The sequence below is a fragment of the Lissotriton helveticus genome, chromosome 3_1 (assembly GCF_964261635.1).
Source record: "Lissotriton helveticus chromosome 3_1, aLisHel1.1, whole genome shotgun sequence".
NCBI classification, from domain to species: Eukaryota; Metazoa; Chordata; class Amphibia; order Caudata; family Salamandridae; genus Lissotriton; species Lissotriton helveticus.
The window spans coordinates 794,276,817-794,295,887 of record NC_136061.1 but is presented as its reverse complement, the minus strand read 5'-3'; positions in this window follow the sequence as shown (position 1 = coordinate 794,295,887).

The following is a 19,071-nucleotide window of genomic DNA, read 5'->3' as shown; positions in this document are numbered from 1 at the left end:
TTGGAGACCGAATTCCAGTCTAATTGCTGCTTGACACACTGACCTGTTAATTCCAAAGGTTGCTTTAACCCCTCCCCTGCTTGTGACGGAACCGTTCAGTCACGAGCCTCGGGTGGGCTGTGCTGGTGACGGAACGGTTCCGTCACGGCCCGCTCGCCGCGCCTGCGCGGCACGAATTCCGCGCCTGCGCTGACGTTCTAATGGGCGGGCGGGTCCGTGACGGAACCGTTCCGTCACAAGCACAGCTCACCCAAGGGCTGTGACGGAGCGGTTCCATCACGAGCACGGGACCGCCACGCGGCCCCGCCTCCCCCTTAGCGCTGCGGCGGAATAGCCGCCGCAGCGAAGGGGTTAAAAACCTTAACAATCAGTAAGTCGAGCAACTTCACATCTTTTCCTCTAGTAATCGGCGAGCCATAGATGAGGCTAGGTTGTAACTTGGCTTTAATTATTTTTAGAATAAACTCATACGATTGACAATTCAGTGATTTCTTTAAACATTTAAAAGCATGGATCAACGTCACAGTCTTGGCCCTTAAATCTTTAAGGTGAAATTTAAAAGACATATGATCATCAAATATTACCCCTAGGTATCTATATGTCTTAACCATATCAATTGTGCCTGCTCTGGCTTTCCAGGAATTAAACTTCTGTTTAACTACACCGATTTTCATCACTTTTGTTTTTTGACGTTCAGTACAAGGCCATTCAGCTGTATATAATCATCGAAGGCAGTAATAAGTCTTTGTAGGCCAATTGAGGTATGGCTCGCCAAAATCGTATCATCAGCATACTGGAGGTAGCCAATTTGCACTCCCCCAATCCTAGGAGCATGGCCATTGACAACATCCAAGTGCTGCGGAAGGTCTGATAGAAATAAATTAAATAAGCAGGGAGCAAGGACACAACCCTGCTTTAGGTCATTATATGTTCTGATCCTCCTTGATAAACAGTTACCTTCCCCAATCTTAACTTGAACCCAAGTGCTAGCATAGAGAAGCTTAATAGCTTTCAACAGTTTAATTGGAATTCCCAGATCTGATAGTTTTTTCCATAACAAGTTTCGGGGCACAGAATCGAAGGCTGCCTTAAGATCAATAAAAGCAATATATAGATTTTGCTTATTCAAGACAGCCTTCTCCGCAAGCAATGTTAGGGCCAACAAATTGGTGATAGTGGATTGACCTTTCTGAAAACCAGTCTGATTGAATGGAATAATACTCCCCTTCATAGCCCAGTCTTTCAGTTATATTAGAACACAGGAAGCAAACACTTTTGCATCGACATCAGTCAATTAAATTAAACGATAATTAGCGGAGTTTGAAACCATACCACTTTTATAAATTGGTTGCACTATGCTACCTTGCCACGACTCTGGAACAACTCCCAATTTCAGGACATCCCTAAATAGATTATGCAAAAAGCCTGCCCACAAATTACTATTAACATGAAACAGGGCATTCAGTAACCCATTAGGTCCTGGGGCACCATTTGATCGCAGCCCTCGTAACACGGTCAATACTTGAGTATAGCTCAGAATTTCTAGATCAAGTTTTTGATCAGGACTAGAATAAATAGCATGATCATTAGGGTTCAGATCGGAGCACTCTTCATTGCCCACATAAATTGATGATATATTATTTACCTCACCTGAAGCCAACCTATCTGAGTGTTTTCCCACCCCATCCGAAACACCATACAAATTGGATATAAACATTGCCCAACTTGGTTCGGGTATATTTACAGAAAAAGCCCTATTGCCACCCCTTTCAAAGGGTATTGATAACCCCCCAAAAGTTTTTTGCGTTATTTTGCTTAGTGGTAGATAATAGGCTATTCCAAATCCCCGTTTGATATTTTAGTTTTGCTTTCCATATTTCTTGTTTATAGGTCTTCTTAAGTTCCTTCAGGTTTTATTTATACACTGAGTAATTCTGACAGAATCTACGGGCGTATGCCTCACGAACAGCTCTATTGAGTACTTTCTTTAACCTTAATAATTTGGGGGAAAACCATATTTTATGTTTATTCAGATTGCTTTTAATTTTCCTGATCTTACCAGTAGAAAATGTCCCCACAATAGACTCTGTGATAAAATTCCATTTAATAATCATATTCATATCACCCTGGGAGCCCTGATCACTTTCTTTAATCAATACCTCAGCCGTTTGCATGATATCCTCCTTATTGGATAGGTTCCATACCAGCCTCCTCAGGTTGTATGCCGAACATGCCGAATTGGTAAGATCATTAGATTTTAAAAGATTTTCTACCAAAAAATTAAATTTTACAACCTGAGGGTTATGGTCACTTTCTGGCCTTATATTCAGACACATAAGGTCTCATATTGTCCGAAATAAATGTATAATCAATGATTGAACCTTGCTTTGAGTTCTTAAATGTGGAAATTGGTCCAGATTTTACTTTCAAATGGCTGGTTCCAGCCTCTGACATAATATCACAACAATCCTTAACTAAACCTCCAGAATTAAAGTTATATTCTGAGTACCGAAATAGTTGCAAATTAAAATCACCTGATACTGTTAAACCAGCATCCGGGTATTGAAGTAATAAAACACTCAGTATATTCCGAAGGATATCCAACTGAGCAGACTTATCTTTACTTGCACTCTAGTATATGTTAAGAAAAACCTACCTTAAATCCGAGGTATTTACCACAAGGCATTGCAACCAACCCATATTAAAGTCTACCGCTTCCACAGTTAGGTTTAAATTAGCCGCGATATAACACGACAATCCACATTTTGCTCGGCCAAATTTATTGGATTTTACTGCCTGAATACTATATTTGTTAAATCCGGACAATGGGGTCATTTGTTCACACCATGTTTCTTGGAATAATAAAAAGTGGAATGAGTTTAAAAAAGATATTGTTTCTGGATCAGACAATAAATGATGCAATCCGTGAACATTCCAGGAGCATAGACACATTTCATTTATTTTATCTTCAATAACACCGGTTGCTCAATTCCTATTTATTCGGGGCACCTTTGCCAGTGATGCTGGCAACCAAGACCAATCCTCCATTCTCATATTGTTTTTGAGTAACCACTCGCAAAGACGACCCCCTGACTGCAGATTGGTAATCAACAAACCAGAACTGCAAGATTGAATATTTGTTGAACCCACTGCACCTCTGAGCACCGGATTTGACTTAGAACCTTCATTAATTTTACAACCCATATCCATCTTAAGGGCCAATACCTTCAAGATCGGGGGATATTGTACACAGTTCCAAATCTCGACCTTGATTCCACAGTCCATAAAAGTCGACCTGGATCCCAGAATCTTAGTAACAATATCTCTTGATGACGAAGTGGTAATAGTAGACTCACGAGGAGTATTGGGCTGAACCTGTCTAAATTGGACTAACACCAAATCAGAAGATTTAATAAATGCTAAGTCAGGCATGGTTGAAATAATTTTCAATAGTAAACCTCGGTTAAGGCTGACATGGGTTCCCTGAGATTCATACAGTGGGTGCATTACTAGTTTGGTATCCCCGTTATTACTACTATGCTCCTGTCTGCCACATAAGGGGCTTAGTAAACCTGAATTAATTTCTTTAGATACAATAGATTCAGGGAACAATTGTGCTGGGGGTTGACACTGGGCTATGATAGGTTCTAGCATTTCTACCTTACTTAACCGATTCCGAATATCCACAGCATCGTCTTTAAGCAAAGGACCTAACCCCTGGGGTTCATTAACCGGTTTTGTCACACATTCTCTATTTTCCAAATATGTTTTTATTATATCATTTGGTTTAAGAACATCAATGTGTTTGCCATTCATTGGTCTCTGGTCGCAGACCTTTATAGGAAGTGGCAGGGCAACCGAAGGATCTCCATCAACTGCTACTGTGACCTGTGTTGGGCATTTCTTAACAGCCGGTTTAAAAATGGGATAATAATCCATGGACTTTACTGCAATAGCTGCTAGCACAGCTGCACTTCTGGCCTTATTTCGCTCTTTCCGCAGCCTTTTCCTTGACCGTTTAGATAGCGGAGGACAACTATTTAAACCACCCCCAGGGCTTATACTCGGGGGTTTCGCTATGGATATTGGCTTGCCTTTCTTAGGTCCATTAGAAATCTCACCATCCTCTATATTTACATCTAGACACTTACTGACCATGGCCTCCATGTCAACCTCCTTCTGCTTACCCCAATTGTCACACCCCACATTAACCTCAACATCTTGAGACTGATTGCTTTCAAAATATAAGCTATCATCCCCTTTCTTTGTACAGACCAGTTTTTTATCCAGAACTCGTTTCCCTGCTGTTTTTGTAACTTCATTCATTAGCATGCCCAAGATTTCTGGGCGCTCAGCCATTTTGTCCAACATGTGAGAACATGTACATCTTATTAGTTGATCATTAACCTCAGCCTGGGCTTTAACCACCAAATCTGTCAGATTTTGTAATTTCGAGTCAATACCGGCCACGTAGACCGCTAAAGTGTTTAATAGATCAACCTGAATTTCAAGTTTATTTGAATGAAAGTCAAGTGCACCCGTTATAACATTCATAGTATTAAGCAGACTTTTCCATACACACATGTCAGCAGTATTTTTGTTATTTATAACATGACCATCTGCATTAGTAGGGACATCATATTTATCCAAAAACGAAAGATCCGCAGGGCTCAGTGAGTTATCAAGCTGACTGGTAATTGGATTTACAGTATTCAATAAAAACAAATCAGCTTGATCTTGAATCTGAATGCCCTAAACGTTGATCTTATTATCCATTTTTACCAGAGTTAAAATTGCCCGGTCATCCAATATCTGGACCAGTTCCGGATCATCGCCACGTTTCTCTACACCAAATATACGTAACATATTCTTATCATTTGTTGTCTCTAAAATCGGCAATACAAAGGACTCACCCTTATCTTCAGCCCCAAACACGGGCATCCCAATTGTCAAAAGGTCTTGGTTGACCTGCACCTCCCCCATACAGATAACAGATGCATCACTGGCATTCAGGGGCATAGTACAGCTTAATACGTCCAGAGAGGTGACCGCTGATTGATCAGCCTTTTCACCAGACCACGTCTTCAGATGAAACTCCTCCTTTATGAACATGTTGGTTGGAGCCGCATGTACTTGGGCATTAACTACCATTTTATGCGTTGTTTTTTTGCCACAGATACATCTTGGCATACTTGAACTTGTTGTGTTGATTGAATAGGGCTAAGTTCTTGATGTCCACTAGCACTCAGCTCCACCAACGGTATATTGCCCTTGGATTCTGCTTGGGCTTTATTCACAGTTTCCAGTACACGGGGTAGATTGAGGGATAAGTTGAGATCACCATTATTCTCATGCTTGGCGACACCTTTCTGCCTAAAGAAGTCCTTAATGCTGAGCTGAGAATAGTTAGGCCCTCCTCCAATAGATGGGGTAGTGTTTAGCCCAAGACCCTTCACGGGGGCCCCCGGGCTTAAGTTTGGGCTCAGCACAGTTCTTTCTGATAAACTCTCATCTCCTACATCAATCATCTCTTGGGGATTACTTTTTTTAAAATGGGTTAGTTTTTTCCTAGCCGCTCTTTGCCTTTTTTGTAGCTGTTCTTGAAGGGAGGATTGCACTTGACCTCTCACACGCCCAGATCTCATTTTACAATTTCAAAAAATCACAAAGTAAAAAACACACACAATAGAACCTTAAGAAGATTCCCAATTTCCAACTTGATACCCTGTCTGCAATTTAACCCCTTTCCGGTGGAAGTTATCCAGTTGCGCCTCGTGGTGGATTCATTCTCAGGGGGAGTAACCCAGCCACGCTGATGGGCTCAAACGGACATGGCTTGGTCCGGGCCCAAGCTGTGGAGGAAAAATCTCCGCGTTGTGCGCGGATCAATGCCACCCCCTAGTAACACCTGGGAGTGTTCGTGTTGCACCCTGGGACAAGAAATTCCCTCCAAGGTGAAGGGATTTCAATAGAAGGGTGAAGTGAATAACAAAACAAAAGAAAGAAACTCACGACTGCTCAGGTGCTCCGTCCGCGTTGAGAGGCAGCGCACGTCCCCAGCTACAAGGAGAAATGTTTTAGCGGCCTTGGCCGCGTTGTAAGGCAGCGCACAGCTTCAAATGCTTGGAGAGATGTTTAGCGGCTCAAGCCGCAATTGAAGAAAATTTTGCAGCTCCGGGCGCAAAAAGAAGAAAAGAATGATTGGAGGCTTTGGCCGCGTTTGTAAAATATTTGGCGACTCCAGCTGCGAGAAAAACAACATTTTTGCTGGATTTAGAACTCGGTGCAGATTACCCATTCAACGTAGTAGTAAAGAGTCTTTAAACATGATTAGATTGGCATATTTCTTACTGGTATATTTAACTTGCCAATAGGTCACTAGTATTATGAACAAAATGTGTCAAGGGCCTGGAATTTAAATGGATTATATTACCATGTCCCTACAGTGACATTTACCTATTTTCACTGTGGCAGGCCTAGTAGTCCTTTGTATAAAAATATTACAAAACCTGTACTATATCTCAGGAATGGGACCAACTAGAAAAATAAACAACTGTTTTTAATAGATATTAAAATCCAATGTAATGGTGAAGATGGCTTCCTAATCAATACTAAGGAAAAATAAATTAAACAAATTTCACTGACTCTCAAGCTTCTCCCAGGCAAAGATTAGACGTGAATAGACATGAAAAAGGAGTGAAATGCCTACCAGGACAAGCAATAGGCTGATGTAATTGGGCAAACATGTCACCTATGAACTTCAAAGAATATGTAGGGTGGGGGCTGTGGATTTTCTTTTAGACACTACAGTGTCAAATCCTACTTGAGAGAGTAGAGATGCCATGGCAAGTTTATGTATTCTCCTTCTTGTTGCTGAAGGACCTTGCATTTTGTCCTACGAGGCGTCCATTTTTGGGTTGGTTATGTATATAATATCTGCTTCAAACTGGGGTTTAGGGCTAGATGTGGGAGAAGCCTAGGATTACCATAGTACACTCTCCATACACATCCCACCTCTCAGAGCCCATGTTAAGTGTGGCAGAGCAAGAGTAAGAGTAAGAGTTTTTTATTTGCATAATTAATTAAAATCATTGCAATTTGTACAGACAATAATTGCGATTAAAAGAAAAGGAAAAACTGTGGGCAGCACATAAAAAAGAAGGAAAATAATAATAATGATTAAAAATCATTCTTGGGGTAATACATTTTTGATTCCCAACATAAATTTTTACAAAGCGAGTGGCCATCTGAGGTGAGTCGCCCCTTAAACACAGTTCTAATGCTTTGTGACATGTCCTAATGTTGAAAGAAAGCCAGATCGGACGAAGCCAGATGACCCGTAGGGCTATCAAAGGTCGGCAAATGCACAGGATGTGAATTAGATTTTCTTCCACTAGATTGCAAAAACAACAGTTTGTAGAAATTCCTTTTTTATACCCTTGTCCATGTTTGTACGCCATTAGTGGAATTAGGCCAAACCGGAACCGCAGTAATTGGTGCTTAATGTATGGTTTAGTTGATGATGAAAGGTAGAGCGGTAGAGTTTTTGGAGCATAGAGTTTCGAGGCCCAACTGCCGTGGAAGAGCTTTGATACTGATTTGGCATCGTTTTCGTAGGACAAGATTTTTGCTTGCTTAGTCAGGAGTTTTAATGTCGTCTCTATGGGTAGCGATGCTGACCATATGTCTTGGGCTTTTAGCGAGTTCAAGCAGTATGACAGATATTTATGCCAAGATGTATCTGGATTGCTGAATAGTGACCATATAGTGCTCTTTAAAGAATGATGGCGAGCTAGTTTTGTCTTTAAACTATATCCTATAAACCTTGCACTCGTGACCCAATGTTGGGAGGACAAAGAGAATTCCATTCGGATTTGAGCATGAGAGGTTGAATTTGGTAATAAAAACACTCTGCGGAAGCATGCTGATTGAGCTCTGTCTAGCCAGCTGGATATTTTGTCTTTGTAGGTTATAGCACCGAAAACTATCGCCGGTAGAAGTTTTGCTCCTATCAATCTTATTAGGGGGCGAGATCTGGAGTGGAGGGCGCTCTTTGTTCTAATGAAAGCTCCCTCCAAACTTCAGGCAACACTCTGCATTGCGGTAATGTGCACGGTTGATCTCCCCTTGTGGTCTATCCAGACACCCAAATATTTGTATGTGGAGACTGATTCCAGTGCCTTGCCATCGATAAACCAAGTACTTTTTCTTATTTTCAAGGATGAGACTGTCATAACTTTTGTTTTGGCGATGTTAATTTCCAGAGTATTGATGTTACCTTACTGCACAAGGGAGTTGAATAATCTTTAGAGTCCCACCTGGGTCTGATCGAGTAAGATGGTATCGTCAGCATACTGCAAGGTTTGGATCTTTGTTAGTTCGATTTGCGGGGGGAAAGCTCGACATCCGGCTAAGCATTTAGGGAGATCTGCTAGATACAGGTTGAAAAGTAGGGGAGCAAGGATGCATCCTTGTTTTAGGCCTCTGGTGGTTAAGATTTTGTTGGTTATAGTCCATCTCGAGGTGACTCTTATTTTCACCCAGGTATCTGTATGTAACGAAATGAGAGCTTTCAATAAGGGCTGAGGAATGCCCCATTTTGTCAATTTATCCCACAATTTAGGGCAAATCACACTGTCGAAAGCCTTTCGAAAGTCAATGAAGCCCAGGTATAAAGATTTGCCTTTTGTGGATAGTGTGGATTCTATCATATGGGATAGACAGATTAAATTGTCTTCAATATGACAGCCCTTTTGGAAGCCAGTTTGTGTGAACAGAATTAAATTACTATTTTCAACCCAGGTTGTCAGGTCTGATAAAAGGACACTTGCATACGCCTTTCCATCTACGTCAAGAAGGGCTATCATCCGATAGTTGTTGGGGCTGGAGCGAGAGCCTTTTTTGTGGATGGAAACTAGCAACGATCCTCGCCAGGAAGCCGGGATGGATCCGCCCAAGAATGCGGATTCAAAGAGAGGGGCCAGCAGATTGGCCCATTTCTGAGCAGAGGCTTTGTATACTTGGGTAGGAATGCCGTTTGGTCTTGGGGCACCCGATGAGCGCATTTTTTTTATTATGAGAGCAACTTGATTTGGGGTTACCTTGATAGCTGGCGTTTTATAGACGTGAGAGCTGAAGTGGGGGAGGATGGAGAGACTATTACAGGTTATGTCACTTGGTTCAGTATAAAGAGCTTTGATGTAAACCTCCCAGTCCGCTGGAGAGATGTTTGTTACGCTTGATGGTTTAGTGATTTTAGCAGCCTTATTTATCCAACTCCAGAACTTTCGTTGGTCTTTTTGTTTTTATAATCTCATGGGCAGCCACCCAATGATGTTCTTCTTCCAGTCTCTCTAGAGTGAACCTGGCCTTTCTGTATTCCTTTCGGGCGGCTGCAGGTTCGCCCCGGAGAGATTTATATGTGCTTTCCTTGTTGGCCGTGTTGCACTGTAGCCTGTTTAATTTATGTTTAATGCTAATTATGGAGCATTTTTGCTCGGAGATGGAAAATGAAACCGATAGGTCCTGAGCTTGAGTATTTATCAATTTTAAAGCTAATTGATCTCTAAACTCCGTCACGAAAATTTCCCATGATGGAACTGTCAAATGACAATTGGAGTCTGGTGCCCATTGACTCAATAGATCATCCACCTTTTTGCTTCCATTGTTTCCCGGTCGTCCTCAGACCATCTTAGTTTTTTGGTAATCTCTAGGTTGGACTCTTTTCCAATCAATGCAATTTTCGTGCGATGGGAGTGCATAATATCAATTTTACACATAAGAATTGCGTGATCGCTTTCGAGGGGGGGTTACCAAGAATTGCTGTACTAACTGGAAGTGAGTAACGGATATCAATATATAGTCTAGGGTGGCCATTCGAAAGGGAGATGAGTGGGTATAAGCCGCCGGCTGGTCTGATTCAAATCTTCCATTTAAAATGCGAAGGCCTAGTTGGTTTAGTTGCGTTGAGAGTTTTATCCCTTTTTCTTCCTTCCTTTGAAACTGAGATTTTACCTCCGGAATAGCCCACATTTCATCTGTTAATAATATTTGAGGGGAGAGAGTGGGTGCTATCTCCATTAGATTAGTGTTAAAATCACCCATTATCAGCCATATGCCGTTTGGGTGGAGAGCCTCGAGGTCGATTATTTCAGGGAGCATTTTGCTCTGTGTCGCCTCTCGTCTTGCTTTGGATGGATGCAAGTAGACGCTGCAGAGGATAATTTTTCGCCGTCTCCGCTTTTCTTTTTCATGGCACTGGATCTCAATGCTGATAAAAATGTAGTCACCCTGGCCCATAAAGAGCGGTGCTACCTTTGCGATTAGTGTGTTCTTCACGGCGATTAACACGCCTCCAGAGGCATGGCCACCTATGGCTGAAGGGATGGCATGGGATTCAATAACAGTGAAGTCTTCCCAAACTGTGTTTTCCAGGGCCCAGGTTTCTTGGAGAGCAATTATATCCTGAGACTTTAGGAAGCTTTTGGTTAGCAGTCCATTTTTCTCTTCTGTTAGACCTCAAATATTCCAGGAGCAGATATTAAGGTATTGCAATTTATCATAGGTGGTTCTTTCATCGAGCCTTTGTTGGTGAGTTTTACCCTAAGGCCTGAGAGAGCCAGGACCAATCTTGTGTTTTATGTGGCATGAGGACACATTTGCGTGGGCCTCCCTCTTTTGACGCTATTATTTGGAGGGGATTCTCAATCCAGGGCAATGAATTTATGCCTGGTCTAGGGGCACGTGATGTCAGAAAGGGCTGTTGGGTCTGCTTGCCTTGATTTAACAATAATTTGTTATTGTCAGCCATTGGTGAATTCAGTGTGTTATCTTTTAGGGAGTCCGGGTATTTAATGCTGGTAGGAAAGCCGACCTGGACGCCCCAGTTACTCAATTTGTAGTGTAGTTCCTATTATCCCAATAGGCTCTGCGCATTGGAATAATACCTCCAATAGTATAGACCTAGACCAGACGTTAACTAGGTCTTCTACTGTCGATATTAGACTTAAAGTTTTGGGTTTGCCAGCTAGCTCAGAGTTCACTAGAAACTTTCTCGAATAGACAAGGAGGAGTTGAACCTCCCTGGATAGACAAGAAGGGATTTAGTTTCTGACAACCATAGAACATGACAACTTTGCTCTCCCCTAATCAAGAGTGTATCTCTAGAGTCGTGTGAAAACAAAAGACAACTTATTTTACTCAGTCAGTACGTGCATTCTTAGTTTCACCAGATTGTAGAGAAAAGGAAGAGACGGGCGTGTTCAATAAAAGATGTTATTTATTGATCAGTCTCTTTTCTCGTACAAGAGAAATGGATCGATATTATTGCAATACTTATGGTTAAGTAAAGTGCATACAATAAAAGCAGAATTATAAAATAATACTGTAAAAACATTTATATGGTTTCTAAGCCATACGTTATTTAAAATGGACAGAATAGATACATACATATAAACATTTGACTAATCGTACTCAACTGGTGCTTCTAACTACGCCTACCCCAGTGTACCTGACCTAAGCCTAATACGTGGGCGGGGATAGAAAGTAGCAGTTTAAGTTAAGTTTGTTTTGCCAAGTGACTGACTCAAGAATTCTCTGCAAGGGGTTATTCAGCTCCGTACCTGAGGTCTAGGATGGTTGAGGGATAGTATCTCTCGTCTAAGGTCTCGAGATTCCAAGCTGCCTGCGAGGGCTGCTCGGAAGCGCCGGAGCTGGATTTCTCGGCAGGAGAAAGCAGCGTCTCGTTCTCAGCGCGTCAGGAAGGCGGGGCAGCTAGTGGGCTTCGCTCTCTGCTGGGCTTCGGCAAGTCTCGCTGCTCCGATCTCGTCACCACCGCGTGTGTTTGCTTAAGGCAATGCCGGTAATATTTATACCTGTAAGGTGCCGAGATTGACGTAAGGATGGACATAGATACGTCAATAAGGATGTCATACGAGCTGGTCGTTAGCACATTCTTTTACTGAAGTTCTCGGTGAAATCAAAACAATGGCCGCAGGGTTTTTCCCAGGTTGTCATAGGTTTGATTTGTTTTGAGGACTCTGTATGCCTTATCAGGGGCTGGAGGAATATTGCTTTGCCTAATTAGATGGCAAGCGTTATGACCTAATCAGATAACGCGCTCCTGTGCCGTGGTCTGGCGTAATCAGATAACGGTTTCTGCATCATGGGATGGCTGCTAGTTAACTCGTTAACCAGAATAGGGTCAGGAATAGGGGGATCGATACAGAACCTATAGGAATACATCACACCCACTCCACGCTAACTATGGCCATATTTACGAATCTAGGCATAGTAAAACATACTGTAGAGTATCGTGTATACCTTACCACCCCAAAATACATAAAATGCATTTCGAAATTATGTAATGTACGGGAAAAATAAAATAGCCATATGTACTATATGCATTTAAGCAGTAGACTAATGCTAAATTAATCACGCATGTATACATTATTAGTAATCGAATATGAGAATTACACATGATATGGCTCTTAATACAGAAGAAAAGTTCGAGACCACTTCATCACAGTTCAAGAGAAAAAAAATATTTATGAACATACCAGCGGGCAGCTAATGTCTATGAAGTTTCTAAAAACAGAAATTAGTTCTCTAAGAATAGTTCTTACTTTAAGCAGAAGAAAAGTGTCCCGTAAAATTTAAAAAATGTTGGGGCTGCTAAAAAAATTGCTGTCCGTGGACTGGAGGAAAAGTTGATCTTGCTACTTTATTATTAAAGTTGAAGGCCAAATTCAAGGTGTCGGGAACGCCGTGTGCTAGCTTGTTCAAGAGTCATTATTTCTGCTCTGGTGAGAACATCATATCATTGAGACTGCTGAAAAAGCTGTCAACAGCTTCCTGTGAGAGTTCCACTAATTCGGAAAAGGATGTAACCATGCATTCATGTGCATGATTGTCTCCATTGACGTTTTGAGTAGTATTGCTGACAGAAGGTTGTACCTGATCGATGCTGCTTTCATCTTGATCTTCACTACCCCTTAATCGTAGTGGTGAAGTTTCCACGAATGCCGTCATCAGGATTGGCAGCCGTTGAGGGCAGCACAATGCATGAGCCTTTACCGGACCCAACAGTGTTTCTGCATCCATTGGCGCATCCGATTGTAGCGTCAGACAGGTGTCCAACACGCATTCTTCTCCGCACAGCATGCACCTTAATACAGGTAAAACACATCTTTGCCATATCGGTCGAAATGAAAGAAACCAAGTCATGTTCAGGTCTCTAAGCCGGGATAGTCCCAGGATTTTTGATATCCGGTCCCGGTATCCAATGGCTCGGATTGTTTCTTCCCTTGTCGCAGGTGTTTTGTCTGTGACATGGTTTGCCATAACGAAATATAAGGACTAAGAATAGGATTCCTGCAATTAGTCCCAAAATGAGGGGAACTCCTCCAAAAATCGAATGGACGAAGTCTGGAAAAATACCCAGCATGGCTTTGAATGGTGTTAATGCCATCGAAAATACTGTCTTAAATACATTTGAGACTCCACTGGTATCAGAAATATTTAAGATTTCATTCAGGATTTCTGCGAAATGTATGGGGGAATTAGTTGATAACAATGAGTGAATCTCTGCAGTCGTCCTTGCGACTAGGAGATCATACGTTTCTTTTGATGACGTGAGCCTGGTCGGCGTCTGAAGAAGCACTGTTTTCATTCTGCTTAAAGTATCAACTCGAATAGAAGTAATTTTCAAGTTAGGCCATGCCCTTGCCTCCCTGTCTGGAAAGGAGCTGGGGAACAATAAGCGTCCACAGCACATGACCTTCGCAGTCGTACTAACGAGATAAGGAACCCCGGGCAGTAGACTACAACATCTGCGATCCACAATTAGAATGTAACTCCCGTTATAGAGTCTTTTAAAGAATGGTTCTATCTCTGTTGCAGGTGCGCCTAGCTGGTGACATGAAAGGTTATTTGAGTTCCCTTCACAGGCTCCATGCAAACTAATTCCATTACACAGAAGTGTACCGCTTAGTGACATTGCACAATTATTGCCACCAAGAAACACTTTCTGTCCTTTATTACTGACACATGCATGTGAATAGGGCAAGTTCCATGTTGTCTTAATGTACCCTTTTCCCAATTTTTCGTACATGCCAGCCTGTATATATTTTTGGCAGTATTGAAACCTGAAAGTAGATATCGGAATATTAATTATCCCATGTATTATCCATTCAATGACAGGTCGTTCTGACATTGTCAATGGTAATCTCTCGAGTTTCTCAATGCTCAGGATTGTATAATCAGCACCCTTCTGTGCCATACTGATCTGTTTATCAGTAAGGTTAAAGATATTGAATAGTGACGTTGTGTTGATTAAACGCCAAGGCACATAGCCTGAACGCAGATTTTGTAACGTCCATCCAAGCTGTACAATAGAACGCAATTGAGACTGACCGTGTTGTAACAACAGTAAGTCTTGCGATATTATGTCGATTGCTGATGACACAATGCTGTCCAATGAAAAGATTCTGGAGGACAGAGTCATTAACCCATTGTCCACTACAGAAAGCGATTTTTCCAAATGAATACGGTCAATTTCCCGTATACTTTCTGCTGCCTCAATTTGAGTTATCTTCCAGGCCTCGTTGTAAGCTGCATATATGGAGGCTGCTATGAAGCGTTTTTGACGCTGTTTGCGCGGTCCCATAATGAAATCACGTAAGTCAGCACCATCAGTAAGTAAAGTTAGGTGTTGCTTAATTTCTGTCAGTGTGGAAGTTTTTAGCCATTGAAGGCAGAGTTTGCCCACACTGTAGGTGGTGATTATCCCTGGGTGTTGTCTTGTAGTGTAGCTCCTATTTTCCCAATAGGCTCTGCGCATTGGAATAGTACCTACAGCAGTAAAGGCCTAGGCCAGACGTTAACTAGGTCTACTACTGTCGATACTAGACTTAATTTTTGGGTTTGCCAGCTAAGCTCAGAGTTCGCTAGAAACTTTCTTGAATGTTCAAGGAATTAACTCCCCTGATTAGACAAGAAGGGATTTAGTTTCTGACAACCATAGAACATGACAACTTTGCTCTCCCCTAATCAAGAGTCAATCTCGAGAGTCGTGTGAGCACAAGGCAATTATTTTACTCAGTCAGTACGTGCATTCTTAGTCTCATCAGATTGTAGAGAAAAGGAAGAGACGGGCGTGTTCAATAAAAAGGTGTTATTTATTGATCAGTCTCTTTTCTCGTACAAGAGAAATGGATCGATATTATTGCAATACTTATAGTTAAGTAAAGTGCATACATTAAAAGCAATAGTATAAATAATACTGTAAAAACATTGATATGGTTTCTTTGCCATATGATGTTTAAAATGATTAAAATATATTTACATACACATATACATTTGACTAAACGTACTCAACTGGTGTTTCTAAATACGCCTACCCCGTGTACCTGACCTAAGTCTAATGCGTGGGCGGGAATAGAAAGTTACAGTTTAAGTTAAGTTTGTTTTTGCCAAGTGAATAACTAAAGAATTCTCTGTGAGGGGTTATTCAGTTCTGTACCTGGAATTTAGGATGAATGAGGAATGGTATCTCTTTCTCTGCTCTCGATATTCCAGGCTGCCTGCGAGGGCTGCCCGAAAGCGCCGGTGCTGGGTCTCTCGGCTTGAGATAGCAGCGCGTCTCTCAGCGCGTCAGGAAGGCGGGGCTGCTGCCAGCGGGGTCTGCTTCTGCTCTCGGCTTCGGCAAGTATGGCTGCTCCGTCTTGTCACCACGCGTGTGCTTGCATAGGGCAAGATCGGCAATATTTATACCTTAAAGGTGCCGAGATTGACGTAAGGATGGACATAGATACGTCAATAAAGATGTCATACGACTTGCTCGTTAGCACATTCTTTACTAAAGTTCTCTGTGAAATCAAAACAATGGCCGCACGGATTATCCAGGTTGTCATAGGTTTGATTTGTTATGAGAACGTCGTATGCCTTATCAGGGGCTGGAGGAATGTCGCTTGTCTAATTAGATCTCAAGCGTTATGACCTAATCAGATAACACGTTCCTGTGCCGTAGTGTGACTGCGTCAGATAACGGTATCTGCATCATGGGGGCTTTTCTTGCCTCATGGGCTGACTGTTAGTTAACTTGATAGTTAGTTTAACCAGAATAGGGTCAGGAATAGGGGGACTGATTCAGAACCTATAGAAATACACGACACCCACTCCACGCTAACTATGGTCATATCTACTAATCTATGCATAGTATAACATAGTACAACATACTATAGAGTATAGTGTATACCTTACCACCCCAAAATACATAAATGCATTTCGAAATTTTCAAATATACTGAAAAATTGCAGTCATATATATTGTATGCACTTAAGCTATGGTTTAAATGCAAAAGTAAACACGCATTTGTATGCATTATTGCTTATTGGTATATGAGAAATACACATGAAATGGCTCTTAATATGGCTATACAGAAAGGAAGTTAGAGACCATTTCATCACATAATAAAATATTTGTGAACATCCCAGCGGGCAACTAAAGTTTATAAAGTATCTAAAAATAGAAATCTTAGTTCTCTAGGAATAGTTTCTTACTTTAAGCAGAAGATAAGTGTCCCGAAAAATTTGTGAAAAATAATTTGGGGCTGCTAAAAAATTGTTGTCCGTGAACTGGTGGGAAGAATTGTTCATGTGACTTTATTTTAAAGTTGAAGGCCGAATTCAGGGAACGCCGTGTGCGAGTTTACTCAAAAGTCTCTATTTCTGTTCTGGAGAGAACATCATATCATTCAGGCTTTCGAAAAAACTGTCAACAGCTTCATGGGAAAGTTCCACTAAGTCGGAAATAGGTGTAACCATGCATTCGTGCGCATGATTGTCTGCATTGACATTCTGATTCGCATTGCTGACAGAAGGTCGTACCTGTTCGATGCTGCTTTCATCTCGAACTTCACTACTCTTCAATCGCAGTGGTGAAGATTCCAGGAATGCCGTCATCAGGATTGGCAGCCTTTGAGGGCAGCACAAAGCGTGAACCTTGGTAGGAACCAACAGTGTATCTGCATCCACTGGCGCATCCGATTGTAGCGTCAGACAGGTGTCTAACACGCATTCTTCTCCGCATAGCAGACACCTTAGTACAGGTAAAACACACATTTGCCACATTGGTCGAAATGATAGAAACCAAGTCATGTTTAGGTCTCTAAGCCGGGAGAGTCCCAGGATTTTTGATATCCGGTCCCGGTATCCAATGGCTAGGATCGTATCTTCCATTGTCGCGAGAGTTTGATCTGTGACATGGGTTGCCATAACGAAAAATAAGGACTAGGAATAGGATTCCTGCAATTAGTCCCAGGATCAGGGGAAGTCCGCCAAAAATCGAATGGACGAAATCTGGAAAAATACCCAGTATGGCTTTGAATGGTGTTAATGCCATCGAAAATACTGTCTTAAATACCCCTGAGATCCCATTGGTATCAGACATATTTAAGATTTCGCTTAGGATTTCCGCGAAATGTACGGGGGAATTAGTTGATAATAATGTATGTATCTCTGCAGTCGTCCTTGCGACTTGTAGATCATACGTTTCTTTTGATGACGTGAGCCTTGTAGGCGTCTGAAGAAGCACTGTTTTCATTCTGCTTAAAGTATCTATTCGAATAGAAGTAATTTTCAAACTGGGCCATGCCCTTGCCTCCCTGTCTGGAAAGGAGCTGGGGAATAAAGAACGTCCACAGCACTTGACCTTCGCCGTTGTAGTTACTAGATAAGGAGTCCCGGGCATAAGACTGCAACATCTGCGGTCTACAATAAGAATGTAACTCCCATTATAGAGTCTTTGAAAGAATGGTTCTATTTCAGTTGCAGGTGCGCCTTGCTGGTGACATGAAAGGTTGTATGAATTCCCTTCACAGGCTCCATGCAAACTAATTCCGTTACACAGAAGCGTGCCGCTTAGTGACATAGCACAATTGTTGCCACTAAGAAACACTTTCTGTCCTTTATTACTGACACATGCATGTGAATAGGGCAGGTTCCAAGTTGTTTTAAGGTACCCCTTTCCCAATTTCTCGTACATGCCAGCCTGTATATATTTTTGGTAGTATTGAAACCTGAAGGTTGAGATTGGAATATTTATGATTCCGTGGATTATCCATTCACTGACAGGTCGTTCTGACATTGTCATCGGTAATCTTTCTAGTTTTTCAATGCTCAAGATTGTATAATCAGCACCCTTCTGCGCCATACCGATTTGTCTATCAGTAAGGTTAAAGATTTGGAATAGTGATGTTGTGTTGATTAAACGCCAAGGCACATAGCCTGAACGCAGATTTTGTAACGTCCAGCCAAGCTGTACAATGGAACGCAATTGTGACTGACCATGTTGTAATAACAGTAAGTCTTGCGATAATATATCGATTGCTGAAGACACAATGCTGTCCAATGAAAAAATTCTGGAGGACAGAGTCATTAACCCATTGTCCACTACAGAAAGTGATTTTTCCAAATTAATACGGTCAATTTCCCGTATTCTTTCTGCTGTCTCAATTTGAGTAACCTTCCAGGCCTCATTGTATGCTGCATATACAGAGGCTGCTATGAAACGCTTTTGACGCTGTTTGCGTGGTCCCAGTATGAAATCACGCAAGTCAGCACCATCAGTAAGTAAAGTTAGGTGTTGCTTAATTTCATGCAGTGTGGAAGTTTGAAGCCATTGAAGGCATAATTTGCCCACACTGTAGGTTGTTATTATCCCTGGGTGATGTCTTTGGGGATATCTTGGGTCTGGCCTGGTCATTTTGAAACCCTGTGTTTTATTCAGGAATCTATCTTGACAGTAATTTGTATCTGTGGGCCAGATCAACCATTGTTTCCAATCAGGATGTGTTCTGTTTTGGTTTATTATATGGTTTACGTCTATCTCTTCATCTGTATCAGAGCTATTGCTGAACATTGTTGGCTTTGGAATAGACGGTTTAATTAAATCTTTGATTTTGGCTAAGCCAAGACAGGTGGTTTGTTGAACAGTGTCATTTAAAAATATCATTTGTTCTGGGATCATGCAGGCTCTAAACAGAGCTTCTATACCCTGTACTTGCCATTCTTT